Source organism: Strix uralensis, chromosome Z (genome assembly GCF_047716275.1).
Source record: "Strix uralensis isolate ZFMK-TIS-50842 chromosome Z, bStrUra1, whole genome shotgun sequence".
NCBI lineage: Eukaryota > Metazoa > Chordata > Aves > Strigiformes > Strigidae > Strix > Strix uralensis.
The window spans coordinates 78,673,268-78,698,103 of NC_134012.1; positions in this window are offsets into that span (position 1 = coordinate 78,673,268).

Consider the following 24,836-nt stretch of genomic DNA (forward strand, 5'->3'; position numbering starts at 1 on the left):
CTATAGTCTTTCCGCAGATCTCGCAGTTCTGATGATGTCAGGGACCGGGTAGTTTCTGCCTCTTGTTTAAGTTCTGTTATTCCCTCTTCTGACCCCTTTGCTGAAGGACCTGCTTCTTCCTCTTCTTTCTCCTCCCTTATTAATCGAGGGTATGGACCTGTTGTTCTCCTTGTCCACTGTTTCTTTTTTACTACTGGGGCAATCTCTGCTGTTATTGTTTTTGTTTGAGTTCCCGTTTCCACCACAGTCCTTTGAGAGCACTGAACTGCAGCTCGATAAGCATAGGCCAGGCCCCAGTACAGCGCTAGGAGTTGCTGATTTTCATCGGGATAGACAAGGCACCCTTCTATCAGGTGTTGTGTCAGTTTTGCGGGGTTGCTTGCCTGTTCAGGGGTAAGATCCCAGGCTACAGGAGGTGATAACCGTCCTAGGAATCTGCCCAAATCCTTCCACTCCCCCTGCCACCCAGGGACAGGCCGCCTCAGGGCACATTTTGGTATTCTCTCACCCAAAATTTGCTTTCTCTTACACCAAAAACCTAACGAGCTCCACACAGCCCACAATAGGCGAATAGCATTAATGAACAGTATCAAAGAGCTAACATAAGGATTAATAAGTACTTCGGGAGCTTGCAGAATAAAACCACTCATGATGTTCCCAATTTCTTCCAGCATGTTCCCGAGCTTAGCAAAATAAAGATAAGCAGAGCAATAAACAAACCCGTGACCAGCACAAGAGCTTGTCGCTTACTAACTGCTATAGCTATAGCACAATTAATATAAAACTGCCGTTGTCCCGCCCCACGTTGGGCGCCAAAATAGACTGTGGTGGTTTGACCTTGGCTAAATGCCAGGTACCCACCAAGTCGCTCTATCACTTCCCCCCCCTTTCCCCTTTTTTTCTCAATAGGGCAAAGAAGGGAAAGAAAATAAGATAGGAAAACAAAACAACCCTTGTGGGTAAAACAACAGCAGTTTTAATATAAGCAAAGCGAAGCAAAGGTCCGCGCGCGGAAGCAAAAAAAGAAAACAGATTTATTCTCTACTTCCCATTAACAGGCGATGTCGGGCCTTCTCAGGAAGCAGGGCTCTGATACGCGTAGCGGTTGCCTCAGAGGACCAAGGGTGACCCCACCCCCTTCCTCCTTTCTCCCAGCTTTATACTGAGCAGACGTCATATGGTATGGAATATCCCTTTGGTCAGTTCGGGTCAGCTGTCCTGGTTGTGTCCCCTCCCAAGATCTTGCCCACCCCGTCCCACTGTGGGGGGGGGGGAAATGTCAGAAAGAGCCTTGGTGCTGTGTAAGCACTACTCAGCAGTAGCCACAACACCAGTGTGCTATCAACACCCTGCCAGCTCCCAGCATAAAACACAGCACCATGAGGGCTGCTACAGGGGAAAACCAATTCTGGCTCAGCCAGACCCGATACATCCGTGGTGGGTGCACACACAGCAAAGTTCTCTGTTGCCTTTTAAGTTCATCTTAGAGGCTGATTAGCATATCTGCTCACCTTTAGTTTTTCCTCTGTTCCCACAGGTTTTTGTTGACTTCATGTTTCTTGAACAATCATCCGGCTTCTGGGGTAGAAATGCTCACCTCTTATCAGTTCAATGGTGAAGGTACGAAGTCATTAGCAATGCAATGGATGGTGTCTGGCATACACAATAGAGCCACAAAGTATTAGGCTTACATGATGGAGCCAGTGATATACATTTGGTTTCACTCAGTCCATGTCTCCTCCTTTGAGGCTTATCTAAGGAGTCTGACAATATAACTGCAAGGGAGTGGGGGGTCCACCTTTTGATACCCTCCCACTTCCTTGGGTGACATTCCTTAGACTAATCCAAAGGCCACAGCTTGTCCTTGAGGGTGGCACACACACACACAAGCAAGATTTGAGACAGTCATTTCACATTTCAGTCTCTCACATAGGTGCTAAAACTGCTTCAGGATACTGGACCTTGAAGGGGAAATTCTAATTGTAACTGCTCAGTGGTGGTAATTTGTGACTGAGGAATAATCTGGCATGGAGGGCAAGAAGGCTCAGCTGCAAGAAGGGGTCAAACTGGCTGGAAGCAGGAATGCCAGAGACAGAATGACTTGTAAGGGAGTGAAGTTTCCCTTGGTAATGAGATAAGAAACAGGCTCAGCATTGTCTTGTAGACATCCTGGAATGCAAGCACTAAAACCAAACTCAGGGGCCACAGTGGGGCAACAGGACTGGGCTGCAGGATGCACCCACAGCCAGGCTGAGGTGGCCCATACAACTGCTCAAGGGATTGGTGTTGGGGCAAGTGTATATGAGGAATCTGCTTGTGCTGCACCTTTGCAGACCCCATGTAGAACCATGTATTGCAGTAGAACTCTGTCTGATGTGTTGTTCATTAATTTTTTCTTTTATATTTAAGCATAAATGTGTGTTTAAGTCACCTAGAGAGGTACCATAAAAATTGTCCAACAATCTCCATGCAACTTAAGGTATGGACAGCTATTTCAAGCCTTGGGAAGTCTGTTTGGGTGGAGTGGTCAGCACAGGTAAGCTGCAGTGCTTCTATTTGGGTTTTAGCCACAACCTTGCAGTTGCAGTGGGTGGACACCGTTTTCTTTCAGCAGGTCACAGTCTCCTTATAGTTCTTAGAAAAAGAGTCCACTTATAAAATGGTAATTATTTTGAAAGATGTCATCCTTCTAATTTCCTGGAGATATCAAGCTTCTGAGTAGGCATGCACAGCCACCAGCTAATTAGGGTGACTCTCAGGGCTACAGCCTGATCCTGGGGGTGAGCAAAGCAGGAAGCAGCCCAATCACTGGCCGAGTGCGCAGCCCTTCCCACATACTCTTCTTTGTGAACTGCAATGTAAATGGCTGACATCATTCCCAAACCTGCTTCCTGTTTGTGGCCCTGGCTGCAGTGCTTCTGGTGGCTGGTGCTCCCTCTGGACTGGTTATATGTGGCTTCCCATGGTTTGAACTGGCCATGGAGACTGCCAGCAGTGTCTAACTTGCTTACCCCTCTTCCGTACATGAGATGATACTTAGTTTCTTGAGGGCATACTCCACCTATTCCTACTTCTCTCCCTGTCATCACTAGTTCATCCTATCCATTTTCAGCAGTTGTTTGACATGTGCTTTCTTATGCAGACATCATTTCCCATACAATCTGAACTTTTCAAAATAATGTGACATAGATCTTGATGCCTCCTCTATCGTGCATGCAAGAAATGGGGAGGAATTAATACATAAATACCTCTGTATGTGTTTGTGAGTGTGTAGATGTTAAGGGCTGAGAGAACAGAGTCAGAAGAAAGATAACAGTGGGGTGGGATGTGAGGTTGAGAGTAAGTCTGGGTGATGTACAGGTAAATATGGCTGAGGGGTGAAGAGCAGAAGTTTGTACTGACACTGTGTTTATTTACAGAGGTTGAATAAAACATATGTGTGTCACGTGTTTCTTCATGGTATGTGTATGTGTAGATGTCCAGGAGATGAGGACAGCATACATGTTCATGTCAGGCTTATAGTAGAATATTTGACTGGAAAGATTATGCAATAGAGATATCAGTCCCTCTTGTACCTGCTTTATGAATTGAGCTGTTGCCCTACCCACAGCAAATAAAGTAGCCCTCCCTGCAGGGGCCACTCCAGTCCTACTGCTGACAGAAGTGCTGCGGCTGGACTGTGCAATACCTCAGCTCCATCTCAGACAGGACTAACTGGGGTGGGTGGTAAGTGGGGTTGCCCGCTACACAGTCTCATCACCTGCTTCTGCATCTATCAGTCTGTGCATACATAGCTCTCCTGAGGGTTTCTTGTTGTTTTTAAAAAACCCACTATATTCTAGTCATACTCATTGCTAATTAAAGATATAATTTTGAATTAAAATTTCTTCTTGTTGCAAAGAAATACTCTGAAACTTGTCCTGAGGCAAAATAAAATAAATTTTGAAATACTTAAATTTCATTACTGAGTGGACATTCTCTTCAACTCTCATTCTAATGGGGAAATCTTAGGAGAAAGAATTCTAAAATATCCTAATGAATATATTAAAAAGACATTGAAGAAAAGCTAAATGTGCATCTCAACAGTACAGTGTCACACAATCACAGAATCACAGAATGGTTGCGGTTGAAAGGGACCTCCAAGGGCATCTGGTCCAATCACCTTGCTCAAGCAGGGTCATCTACAACCAGTTGCCCACGACCATGTCCAGGTACTTTAATGTGTCTCTATCCTCTACATTCAGAAAAAATATCTGAGAAACCCAAATATTCATAATTTTATTACATAGTTAGTAAATTATATTGATTTCTCTAATACAAAAAATTATAAATTCACACTTGCATACAAACAAACAAATAGCATGTACCTTAAGAAAACACAGACTGGTTAAGTTGAATAATTAGCAACTTCAAGTATTTCTATAGACAGCAGAGTATATCATACGCTTGGTAATTTATATTTTGTAAATTTTTGTATATTTTTGTTATCCTATGGTTATTTTTTCAGATTAAATTCAGATTTCCAGTGTTCTTTATCATGATTCTTCTGGAGGATGTTTTCATACTTAGACTCTTATATGTAGTTACCTTTTTCAGACTTCATTCTATAATTTCAACAGCCTGTTCCACATGCACCTTGCTTAACTAACTTTGCCGTACATTTATCAAAGGACCTCAGGTTAAACTTACTTTGCAAACATGATGCTGTAACTTAAACCATTGTTTAATTGCTTAGTGTATCAGTATTATATTGCCATCACACAACACATGTGGGACAACCAGATGATCAGGTCGTGTCAGCATGGGTTTATGAAAGGCAGGTCCTGCTTGACAAACCTGATCTCCTTCTACAACAGGGCGACCTGCTTATTGGATGAAGGAAAGGCTGTGGATGTTGTCTACCTTGACTTTAGTAAGGCCTTTGACACCATTTCCCACAGCATTCTCCTGGCGAAACTGGCTCCTTGTGGCTTGGAGGGCTTGCGCTTTGCTGGGTAAAAAACTGGCTGGATGGCTGGGCCCAAAGAGTTGTGGTGAATGGAGTTAAATCCAGTTGGTGGCCAGTCACGAGTGGTGTCCCCCAGGGCTTGGTTTGGGGCCACTCCTGTTTAACATCTTTATTGATGACCTAGATGAGGGGGATCGAGTGCACCCTCAGTAAGTTTGCAGATGACACCAAGCTGGGTGGGAGTGTTGATCGGCTTGAGGGTAGGGAGGCTCTGCAGAGAGACCTGGACAGGCTGGAGCGATGGGCTAAGGCCAACTGTAGGAGTTTCAATAAGGCCAAATGCCGGGTGCTGCACTTGGGCCACAACAACCCCCAGCAGCGCTACAGGCTTGGGGAGGAGTGGCTGGAGAGCTGCCAGTCAGAGAGGGACCAGGGGGTGTTGACTGACAGCTGGCTGAACAGGAGCCAGCAGTGTGCCCAGGTGGCCAAGAAGGCCAATGGCATTCTGGCTTGTATCAGAAATAGCGTGGCCAGCAGGGACAGGGAAGTGATCTTACCCCTGTACTCAGCACTGGTGAGGCTGCACCTCAATGACTGTGTTCAGTTTTGGGCCCCTCACTACAAAAAGTACATTGAATTACTCGAGCGTGTCCAGAGAAGGGCAACGAAGCTGGTGAAGGGTCTGGAGCACATGTCTTATGAGGAGCGGCTGAGGGAACTGGGGTTGTTTAATCTGGAGAAGAGGATGCTGAGAGGAGACCTCATCGCCCTCTACAACTACCCGAAAGGAGGTTGCAGAGAGCTGGGGATGAGTCTCTTTAACGAAGTAGCAAGCAATAGGACAAGAGGTAATGGCCTCAAGTTGCACCAGGGAAGGTTTAGACTGGATATTAGGAAGCATTTCTTTACAGAACGGGTTGTTAGGTGTTGGAATGGGCTGTCCAGGGCAGTGGTGGAGTCCCCATCCCTGGCGGTGTTTAAGAGTAGGGTCGACTTAGTACCAAGGGATATGGTGTAGTTGGGAACTGTCAGTGTTAGGTTAATGGTTGGACTGGATGATCTTCAAGGTCTTTTCTGACCTAGATGATTCCGTGATTCTGTGATATAAATAACTAGGTTATGTCATATTTTTAATTTGGTGTTCAGATAGACAAACTGAGTCACCTGGTAGTTTGTTTTAGAGTTTTATACTTTGTTTTAGTCTTTTAAATATTCATTACTTTCACCCAATTTGTAATCCTCAGCCAAAACTGGACCTGAGTCCTCGTGAGCATATACATCTCACAAAAGACATAGAAAATGCAATTATACTGTAAATTATGCTTAAAGCATGTTTTCTCTCAAGACTTGCATTTAAATGTAATTTGAAGTTCCCTCGACTTCAGCCACACTATGCATAATCCCAGTCATTTGACTTTTTTTCTTATTTATTCTCTCAAAAAGTATTTACAACATTTAAAAACCTTATTAATAACCAAAATTGTCTTCCCTATTAATTCATTGTATTTGATGAGAAACAATTAGTGTTCAACCACTATTGAGACATGATTTACATATCTCTGTTCAGTAAAAAGTTAAAGAAAGTAATTGCAAAGTGTGATGGTTTAATCCCTGCCGGGGTCTGAGACCACGCGGCCGCTGCCCCTCCCCCACAAAGGGAGTGAAATACAAAGCCCCGAGACTGAGATAAGGAGAGGTTTAATACAACAGTGCAACAGTGTGGTGGTGCAATCCTTATCCCCCCCCCCCCCCCCCCCGCCCCTCTTTGTTGGGCTGCTTGGTTCTAGGTGCGATTCCACCCACATCCCCCCAAGCTATACACCAGTCTGTGGAGATAAGGACTGACAATGTTAACGAGCCTGGCTCCTGCCCCTCCCGATTGCTCGGAAATGGTTAAAATGGCCCATCAACTCCTAAGGGCCTGGCACACCTGTGCCTGGGATGTGGTCAAATGGGAACAATAACAGAGTCGCACATTAATCAAATTCTTTTGTAACTGCTGGAAGGCACCAGAAGGCATTTGACAAAAGTCAATTATCTTGGACCCTATAAATGGCGACCACCAGGGAGACCCTTTGAGCTCTCCTGGATCGCAGTGGGCCTGTGACCAGCATCTCCCCTGAGCTGGGACGCCTCTCAGGTACCAAACCCTTAAGGTGTCGTCTGCTCCAGACGGAAGGCCAGGGCGAAGTCCCCCGCTTGAGTCTCAATTATCGCCCGTTGAGGAATGCCAAGGCATTGTGAGTATTTGCTCTAAACTCAAGAGGGAAATTTTCTTTGAGCTAGCTTCTCTTTACTCTGTGTGTGTGTGTGTGTGTGTGGGTACGTACCCTTGTTTCTGTGTGTGTATGTCTGTTCTGTGTCCATTCTACTGAATCCAAACACCTTTGTTTCTGTATGTTTGTCCATTTTGTTATGTGCATGCATGTGTATATATGTATATATAGGTACCGTTAAGTAAGTTAGTGTGAATCTTGTCATTTTAGAATCTGAATAAGTCGCTTTTCTTTCTTTTAGTATTTCTGAATTATTTTATAATAACACATTGCTGTTAGTTATTAATAAACCTAGATTTCTTACTAAATATTACCGTGTCAATACTTTCATCCGCGACAAACAGCAACACAACAAACAGCAACAATAACAATAACAGTAACAGTAATAACAATGAACAGAGCCAGTTATCTACCAATACAGCAGTGAGAGGACCGTCTGCGCCAACCCCACGTGATCACCGATTCTTCCCGCTTTCTGGCGCCTGGACGTGACGTCAGCATGACATATGAATAACCCGGCTAGAGCTTCCTCCCCCACTGCTGGGGAAACTTAACCCTATCTTGGCTAAACCAGGACACAAAGGAAGGGCATGGGAATCTGAGTCATGTGCAGTGGGTAACTGTCAAATTATGGATGTGTAAAAAGTTCCTCATGATGCCCACAACAAACTCTGGTTAAAGTACACAATTCCCAATTGTGACAAAAAATGTGATAGCTTAGACTTCCTTGGAAAAAGACAGTCTTACAGACATATTGTGTTTATCTCCTAGTCTACTAGTCAGGGTATGCCCACACTTTATGGTGCAAAAAAGGAGCCGAGCTGCACTGCTACAGCATTCTGCCCAGATTCATTAGCTCTAACAGCAGGGCTAATTAAATCAGGTACAGTGCCACACAGCAATGGATGTTCTGCTTTAGGAGTTATCATTTGCAGTAGTGTTTGCATGTTACCACTTGCTCTAAAGAGACAGGTGTCTCAGAGCTAACTGGATGTCTTTAGGGTGTTGTGTTTTGTAATGTGGACATCCACCTTTAATGCGCCGGTGCTGTTCACTCCTCTCTCTTTTTTCACTAGGAAGGTACTGTAAAATTTTTGTTCTGGAGGATCTCTCCCCACCACAGCTTGGATCCCAGCAATTTTAATGTTCAAGGTGCATTCTCTGGTTAAATACGCATTTTGACCAGTGACTTTTGGATCCAAACCTTGACTCCAAACAAATATTATGAACAAACATTTTCCTATTAATTGTTTAGGGCCCCTTAGAGAACTAGTGTAAATTTTGTCACTGTCTTACAAATGAAAAAAAAGCACTTTAATTTTGTGTTTTATAAAATATTTTGTCTTTGTTTTTGTAATAAACAAAACCAATAATTTTATACCCTTTTTGCAACTTAGTCCACCCATTCCTGCACGGTGATTTTCAACTGTTCTTTCTCTTTATTTATTTTCATATGATACTTTATACATTTAGGTAGCTAGTTATTACTGTACATTACTTCTTACATTTTTTTTACCATATTAACTGGCTTTTTCCTCTTTCTAATTCCAAGGAACCGTAGAAGAATGTAAGGACAGATACAATCTTAATGTACGTATTATCTAATAACATTACTTGCATATGAAAACAGTAATGACAATGGAACACTTCAGATGTCTTTTAATAAATATTGGTGTAAATTAAGAGAAAGCAGGTATTTAAAACTTGTCATTGTCTTACGCTGTACATAGCCTGAATTGCTACGTTTGGGAACATGAACACATCAGTTTATGCGAGACACCAAATATTATACTCTTGATTTTATTAATCAAGCACATTTTAGGCATTATTTCTGCTCTTAAATTATTTAATATACAATGTTAATTGTTTTAGAAATTATAACACTATTACACAACTGTACTCAGATTCAGTAATTTGAAAGTATAAGCACCTTAACATTTCCTTGTGAAGTTAATTGTGAATACAAAACTTCAGTTGTAAAGAGGTTTTATAAACCTGTCTATATAAGAAATTATGTTAAATGTGGAGTTTGTTTCTGCTGTCTTTCGAGATCAACAACCATATCACTGCTAAAAAACTAAAGACTTCTTAAAGACTAAAAACACAGACTTAATCATTGAACTAACAAAAAAGATCTGAATCCATTTTTATTAAAAATATGAGATAGAAATTTTATTTAATATCTCATTTCACTGACTAGGATGGCACCATCCTTTTCCATGAAAAGGAAAACATATAGCTGTAATTTCTATTTACATCATAGATTCACTTGTGAGTTATTAAAAAATTTTCCCACTTTTTCAGAGAGCTACATTAAATAGCAGTATGCATGAGATCTGGCCATCATTTTTACTTCTGTGATTCCTATATTGCAAAACCCAACTTAATTCCTCTAACAAACATACCTAGCTAAGTAAGTATTTTCTCACTTATGCTAGAGAAATATTGATATGTATTTTTGGTAGCATACTTTTTTCTAGCAGCAGAGGTTTAGTATACCTATTTAACACATACATAATGATACTAAACATCCAATTCAACTTCAGTAATTTAAATATATTCATAAAGATACAAAGGCAAAACTTTTTCATGACTGATTGTAGATTAGAAATAATACTGTCATTTCAAAAATTGTATTTGAAAAGTCAGATGACTCAGTAAAACTTACAAAAAATGCAAATAAACACAACTGAAGGTGTAGATTTATATAACATAGGTTCAAAATAAATATCTAGAAAATATTTGCTGTACGTTGTTATAAAACATAAATAATCTGATGACAGTATAAATGATCTGATGATACTAGCCAAATATAATTTTTTGCAGCACGACTCTTCCTTCAAAATACCTGTCAAAGCTTCATGTAAACATAAGTGAAACAATAAGGAAAGACTTTACTGTTGCACAACTGAATACATTTTTGTTTAGTAAAGTAAAAACTACATCTGTTGTTATTTAATGCATTAGTGGAGCATTATATAACACAGTACATTTATTATTAGAGAAGTTGATTTTATATGTAAGGCTTGAATCATAAAAAGTTGTGCCTCAGTTGTTGTGATTTACTGTTTCTTGAGGTACATTACTTTTCAAAAGATTTCATTAGTCCTTTACTAAAGGTGCAAATACCCATGAATGTATCTATCAAAAGGTGGTTGGAAGGGGAAAATATGCTCCTGTCTCATCTAAGAAAACAGTGTAATTTCCTTAAAGTGTATGTCTGTATGTGTATGTATATGTATATGAACACACACCTAAGCAAAAATCCTGAAAACATATCCAGGAAAAAACTTATTTACGTGCAAAAATGATACTTGTATTGTAAATCATTCTTTGATTCAAGGTACTTCCAATCAGAAAACTTACTCTAAATTACTGATATTCCACATTATTTTGTTTATGTAATCTGTGGTGACACCCACTGAGTGAAGCTGTAAGTCATTATATAAAGAAATAACAAAATTCCATCTATAGTGAAGTTTAATTAATCTGTAGGTGATAGGATCCATCATGTGAGGTATGTGGCATGATTGGTGGAACAAGGATATTTAAAACTTTATGCATATTCATCATTCATGACGGTTTCTAAAACCTAGTTTTATCATCTACGGTATCTACATATAATAGAGCATAATAAAATTATCATTAAAAACTCTCCCCAAAACACTGCTGAAATGACAACACTGTGCAGTTTCCCTGTATGCTCATATTTATGAATTAATCAATTAGGATTCATAGCAAGGATTTTATTTTCACTCATCTTTCTAGCAGGTATTATAATCTTTATAAAGTTATTGAAGCAAATTATAATCAGTTTATATTCAAAGAAATTGTATTTTGTGTGGGAAACAAAGGTAACATTCTGTCTCATTCAGAAGGCACATAAATAAACAGCTCTCTACTCTAAAGAGGAACTGGGCAGTTAGGATGAAATCCCTAAAGAGAAAAAAACACCTTATTTCTTATAATTTTTTTACAGATAGTAAAAATGCAGGCTAGAGTAAAATACATTCATACAGATGCATACATATATAAAAATGAGGATTATTTTGAAGAATTTATCCAGGCCCTGCTCCTTTTTTTTTTTTTTTTTTTTTTTTTTTTTTTTAAATCTGGGAAACTAGGAAGATGAATCTTAAAACTCTAGGAAATGTAAAGAAACATGCTTGCTTTTTCTGTGTTGCCAGCGTGCCACTTTTCTCCAGCTCTTGAACTGGTCTGAAAAAGATCTGGCAGCTTGGAAGCATGTATTTCTAGCAGGTAGCTGAGAAGCAGGTAGCTGAGAAGCAGTAGAATGGGTAAAGTGGCATTAAAGCTCTGAGCTTTCCAATGGAAATCTGCATGGTTTGAACAGAGGTTTTGCAAAACTGATATGCCTTAGTGGAAAGCCTTGATTTAGGTGAATTGATGTCCCCTTCTGGGAAAATAAAAGTAAGCTATATCAGATCTTCTAATAATAAAAGTGATGCTGGTCCTGCACAGGGATGAAAGACCAACTCACTGAAAACAGCCTTAGTTTTAAGTTTGTGATGTTCAATTCCCACCTGCAGTTTGGGAAAATCACTGCCTTTGCCTCAATTCATAAAATTCATAAAAGAATGCTTAGCTATCTCATCGACATGTGGAATACAAACGTGAAGATATAATGTGTTCAGATACCATGCTATTGACTATATACATTTAGTTGTCAATATACAGAAAATGCTTTGGTTGGACCAATATTTCAATAGATTGAAAGCTTGAATGCATGGAATGCAGCCATCTTTTTGAAGATGTGAAAAGAATAACATCTATTCTCATGCTGTCACAATATTCTGTATATAGTGAAGTTCACTCAATGAAATTCAGTCTTGATGTTTTCAATGAACACACCCAACTTCTACTCATGAGTGAAGGGATCAGCATGCTGTGCAACTAGAAAGCTATTTGGATCTTCAGTAATTTGTGTAGCACATAATAGCAGAGTACAGTACATATTCTATTTGGCATGTTCAATTCTGCCCCACAGTGTAACTCAATGATGCAGAAGGTGTTATCCACAGAAATTCTATTTCAAGTGTACAGCCTCAGCAGGTGGGGGTGAGTGTCATCTATAATTTGCAAGCCAGACATCCTTGCATTTCCACCAGCAGCATTTGCTATCCATGTAACTTAGTGCATACTCATGACCTCAGTGCTTAGTGCTTAGCTCAAGACTTAGTGCATACTCATGATCTCTCTCCTTTCCTTTCTCTACCTCTGCACTTTTCCCCTTCATCATTCCTTGACTGATTTAAACCACTAGGTTGAGATTCTATCGATGAATCAGCAAATTCAGTTTTCATTTACTTATTACTATTTTATACCATAAACTACACTTCTAAACAATCAGCATGACCATTACCTTCATAGTTTCATCTTAATGCCTACAGATAGCTGAAGTTGTACTGTGTTACGGTTTGTAATGAGTTTTCACTGTATAAATCCTTGCTTATATTCAGGCTTAAATACTTGCGGGCTTTTAGTGGTTTTTTTTTCCAGTGTTCAGAGGAGTGTAGGGTAGTAGTCAGAAAGTATATTAGTGTATTATCTGTAGGAAATACAAAGATGTACTTGATAACTATAAATACAGAAAAGACTGTCATAATTTTACAGAATGGTTAAAATGCATAGGTCAGAAGACAGATCTTCAGCTGTCTAAAATAAGTTTTGCTTAAGTGCTTTACACTAGAAATAATCCCTAATTTCTGTTCTTCTAGTCAGCTAAATCTCTATAAATGCAGATGTTTGTTCAGAGAACAGCAAAATTTTTCCTAATGAAAGAAAGAAACTGTGGCATTTATATTAAGAATTTAACAAATCATCCTCAAATGCATGAACTTAACCTTTTCACCTCCAAAATACAATCCATACAGCTTGTCAGAAACTTAATTTCATATTTATGAAACTGACAACTTTAACCATTTGTGACAAAACACCTCTTACTTTTAGGTGTTTATTTAAAAAGTACTATTTTACTCCCTCTTCCCTCCATCCACCTTCCCTTAAGCTAATTTTCAGTAATTCAAGTGGAAAATTTCTGATCTGGACATATGGGAAAAGTGTATTATTTTCATGATTAGACAACTCAAAAAAAGCTTGACTCTCTCTTTGAGCAGAGGTCAAGAAAGGAAAAATTCACTCCAAGAAAGCCAGAAGAAAATAAAAAAACCCCAACACCAAAACCTAGAACAGAAGGTGTAAATCAGTACAGTTTATTTCTTACATCAAACAGCATATGTAAGTGATAAAAACCTTGGCCTTATGGAATTCAGCAGCAGAACTTCCACTAAACTTCATGGGATAAAATATTTTATTGACCTTTCTGTTTATAAACCCTTTGTACAAATAATAATGACTTAATCCTTCCTATATATCTGAAAGCAAATCAAGTAATTATGCCTTCTGTTTTGTGCATGGAGAAACACAGAAGGAGTAAGAGCATATCTACCTGCCACCATACAGATAGCAGCAAATTAGCTGCTAGATAGTACCATGCTGAGGAATTAACTTGAGCCCTGGGAACAGCAACCACATCACTGCGCTGATACAGCCCTGTTGCCTCTTGAGATGAAGCACCTGGCAGTTGTGATGTAGCAACATGGACTATGGCCATACATTACTACTTCTGATTTTATAGACATCTAGCACACTTTCTCTCCTATCTGCTGAATTTTTCCAAGATAAAGGATTCCTGGTTAATTAATATCTCCTTGTGTGGAGATCATTTTTCGTTTGAGCATTGTTTGCACTATTTCATAGTTCTGGTGGTTTCTGTTCTAGATGAACCATATGTTGTATTTTAAATGTGAATTTATATAGTAGCAAAGTTATAGTGATTTCTAATTTATTCTCAATTCTCTTCTGCTTCCTAGTATTTTGTATGACATTTTAGATGTTGTTAAGGCTTCAATTGACCATCTCAGAGAACTATCTACTATGACTCTTTTCTGAGTAGCGATAAGGTATCATTGTCTCTGTTTAGGCTTATTTTTTCCATGTAAATTACTTTGTGCTGACAAAGACTTTATCTTGACAAACCATTTCAACATACTCATTCAACACAGTAAGATCCTTCTGCAACTATTCACAGTCAACTTTCATTTGGGTTACCTTATTTATCAGCAAATTTTGTAACTTTATCATAGACCTTCTTTCCCACATTAGTTTTGGATACAATTTACTACCACAAATCCCTATAACTGCCATTCTTCTACTGTGAACACGGGCATGTTGAATATTCAAAGAATGTTTTAAACTGTGAAAATCTTGTTAATTTTTACACCAGTACTGTGTAATAATCCAGATGATAAAATTCTTTGCTGTAATAAGGAATTGTACTTCTACTTTGCTCACTGCAGAGGTCAGAAATAAAGGGCTGTAGTTCTCTGGAACTTTCATAAATCTGTTTCTAAAAACTGATGTCACAGTTTGCTTATTTTCCATTTTCTGATATAGATATTAATGATAGTGGTGAGTTCCACATCGTAGCAATTTAGGATTTTAGTTCCTCTGGAACACTTGAGTGAAAATCCATCTCATTATTGCAATTTGTTACTGTTCATTTAACCAGTTTATTATAAATTCTGTTATACTGATATTTTAGTATGAACCCATTCCTCGTTCTCTAAGGAAGAGCTTTGTTGAGAAACTTCTGTAAGCAATTTCATAGCGGATACTGACACACACACAAAAAATTGTCTTGGGTTTATTGCTATGGATCGATATTCTTTGATATTCCCTGTGCACCATAATCATATATTGACTTGATCAACCCTGGGGTAGGTGTTTCCAACTGCTATCTTCTATAAGCTTTCACTGGTTTAGCAAGTGTATGCTCAGAATCATTTTTGGCTTTTCTGATTTGAGTTAAAATTTTCCTTACCAGCTATATGTTCTTGACTTTTCTTTGTTGGGAACCGACATCTCTTGTTTAAAGGATGTCTCTTTGCTTCCAGTAGTCTCCTTTTCCCTGCTGCTTAACTTAGGCCAAACTTTTTGTAAGGTCCATTTAAAGTCTTTATTAATCTGTCTCTACTTCAGTAAAACATTTAATACACATGGGAAATCATTAACCAAACTTGAGAAGAGGATGATCAATAGATAATTCAAAGAAGAATAAGAAAGTTGCTGAAAGGATATAGTGAAAGGATATGGTCATGGTGAAAAGGAGGTACATAGTAGTTCCTCAAGAATTAGCTTTAAGACAAACAGTATTCCATAATTTAATGACAAAATAAAGGCAACCTCATCACAGCATCACAGAATCACAGAATTGTCTAGGTTGGAAAAGACCTTGAAGATCATCCAGTCCAACCATTAACCTAACACTGACAGTTCCCAACTACACCATATCCCTTGGTACTAAGTCGACCCTACTTTTAAACACCGCCAGGGATGGGGACTCCAACACCTCCCTGGGCAGCCCATTCCAACACCTAACAACCCATTCTGTAAAGAAATGCTTCCTAATATCCAGTCTAAACCTTCCCTGGTGCAACTTGAGGCCATTACCTCTTGTCCTATTGCTTGCTACTTGGTTAAAGAGACTCATCCCCAGCTCTCTGCAACCTCTTTTCGGGTAGTTGTAGAGGGCGATGAGGTCTCCCCTCAGCACCCTCTTCTCCACACAAAACAACCCCAGTTCCCTCAGCTGCTCCTCATAAGACATATGCTCCAGACCCTTCACCAGCTTCGTTGCCCTTCTCTGGACACGCTCGAGTAATTCAATGTACTTTTTGTAGTGAGGGGCCCAAAACTGAACACAGTCATTGAGGTGCGGCCTCACCAGTGCCAAGTACAGGGGTAAGATCACTTCCCTGTCCCTGCCGGCCACACTACTTCTGATACAAGCCAGGATGCCATTGGCCTTCTTGGCCACCTGGGCACACTGCTGGCTCTTGTTCAGCCAGCTGTCAGTCAACACCCCCAGGTCCCTCTCTGACTGGCAGCTCTCCAGCCACTCCTCCCCAAGCCTGTAGTGCTGCTGGGGGTTGTTGTGGCCCAAGTGCAGCACCCGGCATTTGGCCTTATTGAAACTCCTACAGTTGGCCTTAGCCCATCGCTCCAGCCTGTCCAGATCTCTCTGCAGAGCCTCCCTACCCTCGAGCCGATCAACACTCCCACCCAGCTTGGTGTCATCTGCAAACTTACTGAGGGTGCACTCGATCACCTCATCTAGATCATCAATAAAGATGTTAAACAGGAGTGGCCCCAAACCAAGCCCTGGGGGACACCACTAGTGACTGGCCACCAACTGGATTTAACTCCATTCACCACAACTCTTTGGGCCCAGCCATCCAGCCAGTTTTTTACCCAGCAAAGCGCAAGCCCTCCAAGCCACAAGGAGCCAGTTTCGCCAGGAGAATGCTGTGGGAAATGGTGTCAAAGGCCTTACTAAAGTCAAGGTAGACAACATCCACAGCCTTTCCTTCATCCAATAAGCAGGTCGCCCTGTTGTAGAAGGAGATCAGGTTTGTCAAGCAGGACCTGCCTTTCATAAACCCATGCTGACACGACCTGATCATCTGGTTGTCCCACATGTGTTGTGTGATGGTACCCAGGATGAGCTGCTCCATCAGCTTCTGGGGCACCGAAGTCAAGCTGACAGACCTCTAACATCCCGGATCATCCTTCCGACCCTTCTTATAGATGGGCATCACAATGGCCAATTTCCAATCTGTCGGGACCTCGCCGGTCAGCCAGGACTGCTGGTAAATGATGGAAAGCATCTTGGCGAGCACCCCAGCCAGATCCTTCATCACCCTTGGGTGTATCCCATCCAGACCCATAGACTTGTGTATGTCTACGTGATGCAGTAGGTCACCGACTAACTCCTCCTGGAATGCAGGGGGGTTGTTCTCCCAGTCTCTGTCTTCTGGCTGAGGAGGTTGGATTCCCTCAGTACAACTAGTCTTGCTATTAAAGACTGAGGCAAAGAAGGCATTAAGGACCTCAGCCTTTTCCTCTACATGTAGCAGGTGATGGAGGCTCTCCCTGGTCTTTCTTTTGCTGCTCACATACTTATAGAAACATTTCTTGTTATCCTTGATTGCTGAAGCCAGATTAATTTCCAGCTGGGCTTTAGACCTGATTTCCACTCTGCATAACCTCACAACATATTTGTAATCCCTGTGAGTGGCTAGCCCCTTCTTCCAAAGGCCGTAAACTCTCCTTTTCTCCCTGAGTTGCAGCTAAAGCTCCCTGTTTAGCCAGGGTGGTCTTCTCTGTCGCCAGCTTCTCTTACAGCACCTGGGGACTGCCTGCTCCTGTGCCATTAAGACTTTATCCTTAAAGAGCGCCCAGCCTTCCTGGACCCCTATACCCTTCAGGACCATCTCCCAAAGGATCCTGTCAAGCAGGTGCCCAAACAAGACAAAGTCAGCCCTTTGGAAGTCCAGGATGTCAGTTCTGCTTCCCCCTCTCCTGGCCTCCCTAAGAATAGAGAACTCTATTATTTCATGATCGCTGTTCCCTAGTCGGCCTCCAACCGCCACATCCTCTACCAGTCTTTCTCTGTTCACAAAGAGGAGATCCAGCAGGGCACCTTCGCTGGTTGGCTCACTCACCAGCTGCGTCAGGAAGTTATCTGCCACACATTCCAGGAATCTCTGGGACTGGTCCCGCTCTGCTGTGTTGTATTTCCAGCAGATGTCTGGGAACTTAAAGTCTCACACAAGAACAAGGGCAAGCGATTGTGAGATTTCTCCTAAGTGCCTGTAGAATATTTCATCCACCTCTCTGTCCTGGTTGGGTGGCCTATAGCAGACTCCTACTACAATATCTGCCCTGTTGGCCTTCCCCCTTATTCTAACGCAAAGACAATCCACCCTGTCTTCACTACACTTGTACTCAAAGCAATCATAACAGTCCCTAACATACAGCACCACCTCACCACCTTTGCTTCCTTGTCTATTCCTCTTAAAGAGCTTGTAGCCATCAACGGGCACAGTCCAGTCATGGGAGACATCCCACCATGTTTCTGTAATAGCCACTACATCATAATTTTCCTGCTGCATCATGGCTTCAAGCTCCTCCTGTTTGTTACCCATGCTGTGTGCATTGGTATACATGCACTTCAGATGGGCTGATGTTTTGCCTGCCTCGCCCTTCAAATCTAGTTTAAAGCTCTGTCAGTGAGCCCAGCTAACTCCTGCCCCAAGATCCTTTTCCCCCTCTGGGACAGGTGCATCCCATCTAATGCCAAAAGGTCTGGCGTCCTGTATACTACCCCATGACTGAAAAATCCAAAGCCCTGACATTAACACCAGTCTTGGAGCCACAAATTCATCTGTTGAGTTCTCCTGTATTCTTCTTCATCCATCCCCACAACTGAAAGGATGGATGAGAACACAATTTGTGCCCCCAACCCCTTAACCAGTTTCCCCAAGGACTTGAAATCTCTCTTCATTTCTTTAGGCCTTCTCCTAGTAATGTCATCGCTACCTACCTGAAAAAACAGGAGAGGGTAGTAGTCCTTGGGTCTCACTAGAGCGGGGAGTTTTGCCGTGAGGTCCTTGACGCAGGCCCCAGGGAGGCAGCCGACTTCCCTGTGAAGTGGGTCTAGTCTCCATATTGGGCTTTCGACACCCCTCAGAATGGAGTCACCCACTACAATGACTCTTCTGGTGTTCTTTTTAGAACTGGTTTTATGACCAGGTCCAGAACAACCCAGCCTTGGTGGAACTTGGTCTTCCTCCCTGTTTGTCTCATTTTCTTCCTTCTTCTCTTTTTCATTCAAAAGTTCCAGGGCCCCGTATCTATTTTGAAGGGACACCATGGAGGGTGGGGGAGGTCAGGAGAGGATTTTCCTGCCTCCGTGAGGAGGGAACAGTTTTCAGCCTCCCCCACCTCTTAGATCCCCTCCTTCTGCCTGGTAGCAAGAGGATGAGGGATTGCCTGCCTTGTTTGGAGCCTCTATTTACTCATATGATCTATCTCATACAGAGTGTTGGAAGACTTCTCTGTATGTAAACTCATAGTTTATCATATGCTGATCACTATTCATTATTTACATTACACTGCTCCTTATCTAGATATTCTTAGTGTTCACTGAGAGGGAAATGGCTAAATGGAGGACCGTTTTCAAAGTTTAATTTAACACTCTTCAGAGTGAATAAGCTGTTTCACAACAAAATACCCTTACTGTATAGTAGAAACGATCACAGAGAGAATTATTGTAAAGTAGCTGTAATAATATAAATTCTTATCCTAGTTCACTATACAATAACTTTACTGGGTAAACAAACAGTAAAATTACTGCTTATTTAGCCTTGTGTTTTAACTGAGGCTAAGGCACTGCTCTAGTTTCAGCTATTAATGGCCAGCCTGTAGTATATTTAACTAAAGCCAAACTGTTAGGGTTTTGTAGAATTACCATTGATATTAGTGGGCTCAATGTTACACCTGCACAGCAGCTAAAACTACTGTAATCCACTGGAGTTCTAACACTTGGGCACAAAGCTGTGCTTGATTAGAGTGATTCAGAACACCTAAATCAGATCTATGCTGTGAACTGTTTTCTGAGTAGCTTGTCTTTTCACTGGCATTTGATAGTTTATTTCTTGTGAGGTCTAAGGAGAAACACGGCTTCATTTCCTACTCCATTGTCATAGAGTGCATGTAACTCATACCTAAGCATGAACTCTCTGTCCAAACTCCAAAACTCATAACAAAACATGGACTTTTGTCTGAACAATTTGACTGAGGGACAAGTTGATAATCTGTAGAAAAAAAACTTACTTCATAAATCATACAAAAGTTCTGGTCACCACAGAAGAATCCTATCAACAACAGCTGCCAGTCACCCAGCTGCATTTCATTCTTGGTTGCACATAAGGATAAGGTCTACAAGTTATTTCTGCCACATTCATCTTTGGTTCTCAAGCTATAAAACTGAAATGCTAATACTTAGCATTATAGAGGTGAAGCTATTGATCATTCTGAGACTTTCACATGCTATAGAGTTAGTGGCCATTTAGGTGTTTAAATGGATAACAGAAAGATGGAGTGTCATGCACCGCATACATAACATTTTGTGTGAAATGACATTCAGTGGTAAACCTGATTTAACACATGCACGCACTGTTACTCCGCGCACATTAGGTGGCTGTTCACACACAACTAGATAGATACTCTCATAGAAACACTGAGCCTTACAGGAGCAAGGCAGTCCTTGAGGCTTCTTATATCATAGTAAAGTGAATATGTGTATCCTCTAAGAAAAAATCGCCAGGGCTTTAGAATCAGATAAAAAAAGCCTAGATGAGAATTTTCATTTTAATTTTAATGAAGGTAATAGTAATAGGGTCAGAATGTAACAGTCTACCCATGTTATCCATATGAATTGTAAAACACATGAAAGCAGTAAAATCCATTTCAGTCTGTTGGACTCTCAAAAATAGCTTTGTTTCAAACTGTAAAAATGCACTGTACAAGTACTTTTGTATCAGTTTAGGACTTACGTAAAGTACTGGAATAATAGTTTAAATTATATTAAATGTGTTTGTATGCCTGCTTGTGGCTGATCTAACTGAAATATTTTTAACCTCACAGAATTTCATGTGTACCAAGCTTTGATGCAGAAGACCAACTATGCAGAGAAAAAAATTGTTATTTTTGTAAACTTTTTATCTCAGTTAGGTCATCTGTTTATTTTTCTGTTAGGACATCTGCATTTTCAGAACAGCTGGCCAATATTGCAAATGAAAGACCAATAGTAAAACAACAGCCTTTCCAAGTTAGCAGCATTAGAGGAAGGAATGCATCAGGGTGATCCACACCATCAAATTGATTTATTAATACAGCTGGTAAAAAGGATCAGCCAAAGCCTTGTATTCAACTTGATTGTTTATTCATGTCACTGCTAGACCTTCAGCTATTTCAGGAATCTGACTGAAGAAGCTCTGCCAAAATTCTTTAATAGCTTTTCTGAAGATAAACCTTAAGGAGCATCATAAAAATAGTGGAGAAAAATCCAAAGTAATACAAAAAATTGAACATACCGTAAGAAGCTGTTCCAAGAAATGTCCCTACTTTTGTTTTTCACTACTGATATTGTCTATGTAGTATTTCATGATACTAAGTATCTACAATTAAAAATTTGGAATTATGCAATAACTATGTTGAAATCTTCACCTTATTCCAAGGATGTGCTTCACTTTCTGTATATGAATAGCCGTAATGACTTCAGTAGGAATACACTCAAATATTTAGAGTGTAATCGTGGCCCCAAAAGTCACCGTATAGAGATTTGCAACAAATGCACTTTTGTTTTTAAATGCACAGGAAGCCTAGCAAGAAAGTATTTACATGTACTGAAAAAGGTTATAATAACTGAAAGTATGAGTTATTCAGTTGTTAACAGAGCAGTTGTTTTTTAGGGATTTTGAAATGATACAAAGTACTTCACAACATTTTTCAGTTTTATGCAGCTTTATATAGTCTCCTGTTCTTAGCAGATATATTAATTTGTGTTAGTGGCATTCTCATTCTACTTAAGTCTGGGGAAAAAGTAATTTAACTTAATTGCTTAGTGAATTATTTCTGTTTTATAGTTATGTGTGTATATTTGAACACCCTTTCTTTTTCCATTTCCATTTTTACTGACTGACAAATAGAGATGCCATGACCCTCATTCATCCACAAAAAGTTTATTTAATATCTGAGGATATTTTCAATAATACATACAGATTAGGAAAATGCTGTCTCAGCATGTCTTCTGAAAATGTAACCAGCTTTAATAAATTTATAACATACAGGTAGTTCCCTTAGATCCCCTTGATCTTAACCCACATACCTGTTTGATTACTTGATAAATCTGGACATTGTTGAATCCTGGGCTTCTGAACAAACATGACAAAGTCAAAACATGATATATTAATCTTTCTTCTTGCAGAAGGCTAATTATCAAAATGGGGGACAGAAATAATATTTTTAATTTTCAAAAATAAGACAAATATTTAATTCAGAGATAAATATTTATTATTGATCATAGAGAAAAACTACCACTTTCCATAATGGAAATAATGTTATGTATTCTTTGAGATCTTTAGGGTGGTTGTAAAGCTGTTGCTTTTGTTTGAGTCTCTGGTACTATGCGATAAAATATCTGTTTCCTGAATAATGACCAGCAGGAAGAATCATGTCTGTGTTTCACAGCCCTCAGCTAAATTCACGCCAGTACTGCATAGAAAGAGAAACACACTGTTGTGTCTTGCTATTCTATGTCAATATATAGCAAAATGGGGGAACAGTCACTAAATTTTAGTTCTTTCCTGCCAAGAGAAGGCCATAGTTAGTAGATATTTGCCTTCTAAGCCTCATTGTTTTTCAGAAGGACCAGGTATGAGGGTCTGAATAACGAGCATAAAGATTACAGACATGTCACTATTGCAACTAAATCCATGATGCTGAAGGAGAAAACATCAAGTTAAATGATTTAGCCACAGTAGCATCCAAAAAAGAATTATATATTGGCTTGACAGGTGTAGTGTGATAGCTCCAAGCAGTACATTCTGGTCTGATTACCTCAAGAGAAGTCTGGTATAAAACTTTGTAACATCCTTACTACATACTGATTTTTATTTTTACATGGGTAGTCAGTCAAAGGAGTCAAGCTTTTAAGTAGGATGTGATTTCAGTGTGATCCAGTGAGCAAGATTTCTACATAGCTGTCATATGTTTTGTTGATACTTTTATTTTAGCTTAAAAATGAACTTTCCAGTAGTTTGCTTTTGCAGCCCTGTTCTTATTGAGAGGTGAGGGGAAGAGAAAAGTGTTTCAGTTTAGCATTAAAGATTGTAATATGATGTATCTTCTTTCTGGATTGCATTTTTCAGCTTCTTGGGGGTTATGGAGATTTCTGGTGCTGGAAAAATCTGTATTTTAGTCACTGGTTTGGTAAATATAAGTATCTGCCTTCACTAAACTTAATTATTGGAAAAAAATCCATAAAAGTATGGTAATGGATATAAAAATTACGGCCAGTTCCAAGGATTATAAATGGTGTTGTCCTGTATGGGAATCAGAAGCGGCAGCAAAATAATCTGTGGTGGCAATCTGAGTCAGAAAACAATTTGAACTCTCTCTCTCCTGATGGTATGACTGGTGGAATACACCTAAGCCCAGAGAAACTTCCTCATATAGATCTCTGACCAGACAAGAAACTGGCTTTCATATTCTCCATTCGGTGTTGAACCATGTGCATTTATTCGTTAGAAATGACTGAGAAATGTAATTCATTAGGTTTAAAGTAATAGATGAAGAAGAGTTTGTTTTCAATTAACTTGAGTAAACCAAAAGGGCAAGTTAAGTTCCTGTAAATAGTCTGACAAAAAGAATTTAGTCCTAGGTCAAAGGTAACAAGAAAATAAAAAATGAAAAAATATGTATATTGTCTAATTGTATGCTTTGTTTCAAAATCCTGGGTTTGATTTTCTGGTTTGGTGCTCTCTGTGGACATATACCTAACATAATGCATTTAAGTTAAGTGCATCCCAAGAGCCAAGTGCACCACAAGAGCCAAGAAATTAACAGGATATCTTCAGTACTTGTTGATATTCTGAGAGACTTTAAATGAGTCAGAAAAAGCAGATGGGACTAGTAATATTATTTTATCTTATTCAAAATTCTTATCTAACACTGTGCTTCATTTACTTCAAAACCGAAAACTACTCAAAAAATAATGGTGGAGGGAACCTTCATAATTCATCAGTAGGTAGCTAAGATGATCAGATGTAATATCCTGGTTAAGAAAATTTTGATTATACTATTTTGTCAGTGACATCCTTATTAATGTGCTTCATTATATCTAATAATAAAGGTATCATTTAACCAATATTTAGTTAAAAGAATTTTCTTTTATTTGATATTTTATTTTAAAGAAAAGGTTTGGCCATGTTTCTCTCAATAGGACCAGGGACTGTGGATTTTTACTTCAGGAAAACAATAGAATAGCTAATTTTAGCCAAACAGGAACAAAATAAAATTAGCTGAATGTGAATGCAAATATGTATGTGTCCTATGATCCTCTTTATTAAAAATGTTTGAGACATAACTATGCTAATGTAATCAATTTTCCTGTTGAAAATACTTTAGACTAAATATGATGCCTTCCCCCACTAACTAGGTATAAATATCCAAACATACTGAGGTTCTAATTCTGTTCTCTGTCAGGTTCCATGGCTGTAATGAGTTAATTTGTCATTCCTTTGAACACCTTAGACCATTTTGACCATCTGGGTAGGAAAAAAAAAAAGAGAAATTAAAGACATACACAGTGATATTGAACTAATTATTCATATTGACTGAAGTTATGGGTGTTAATAGCCTGACATGTTAAACCGGTTAAATCTTTTTGTTTAGCAACAGGAAAAAATGCAGTTCTCAAATTATTTCTTTTGATATGCATAATGAACCAGTCTTAAGAGTGGTTGCTGTAAGTTCTTTAGATAGTAGTCTGTGTGATATAGATTGCAGATCTCTCCTGTTACCAAAACTTATGTGGGGGAATGAAGTGATCTGAGTGGTTAAGAGATTTGCCCTCTGGGTTTAATGACTCTAGTTTATTTGTAAATAAATACAGGAAATGAATG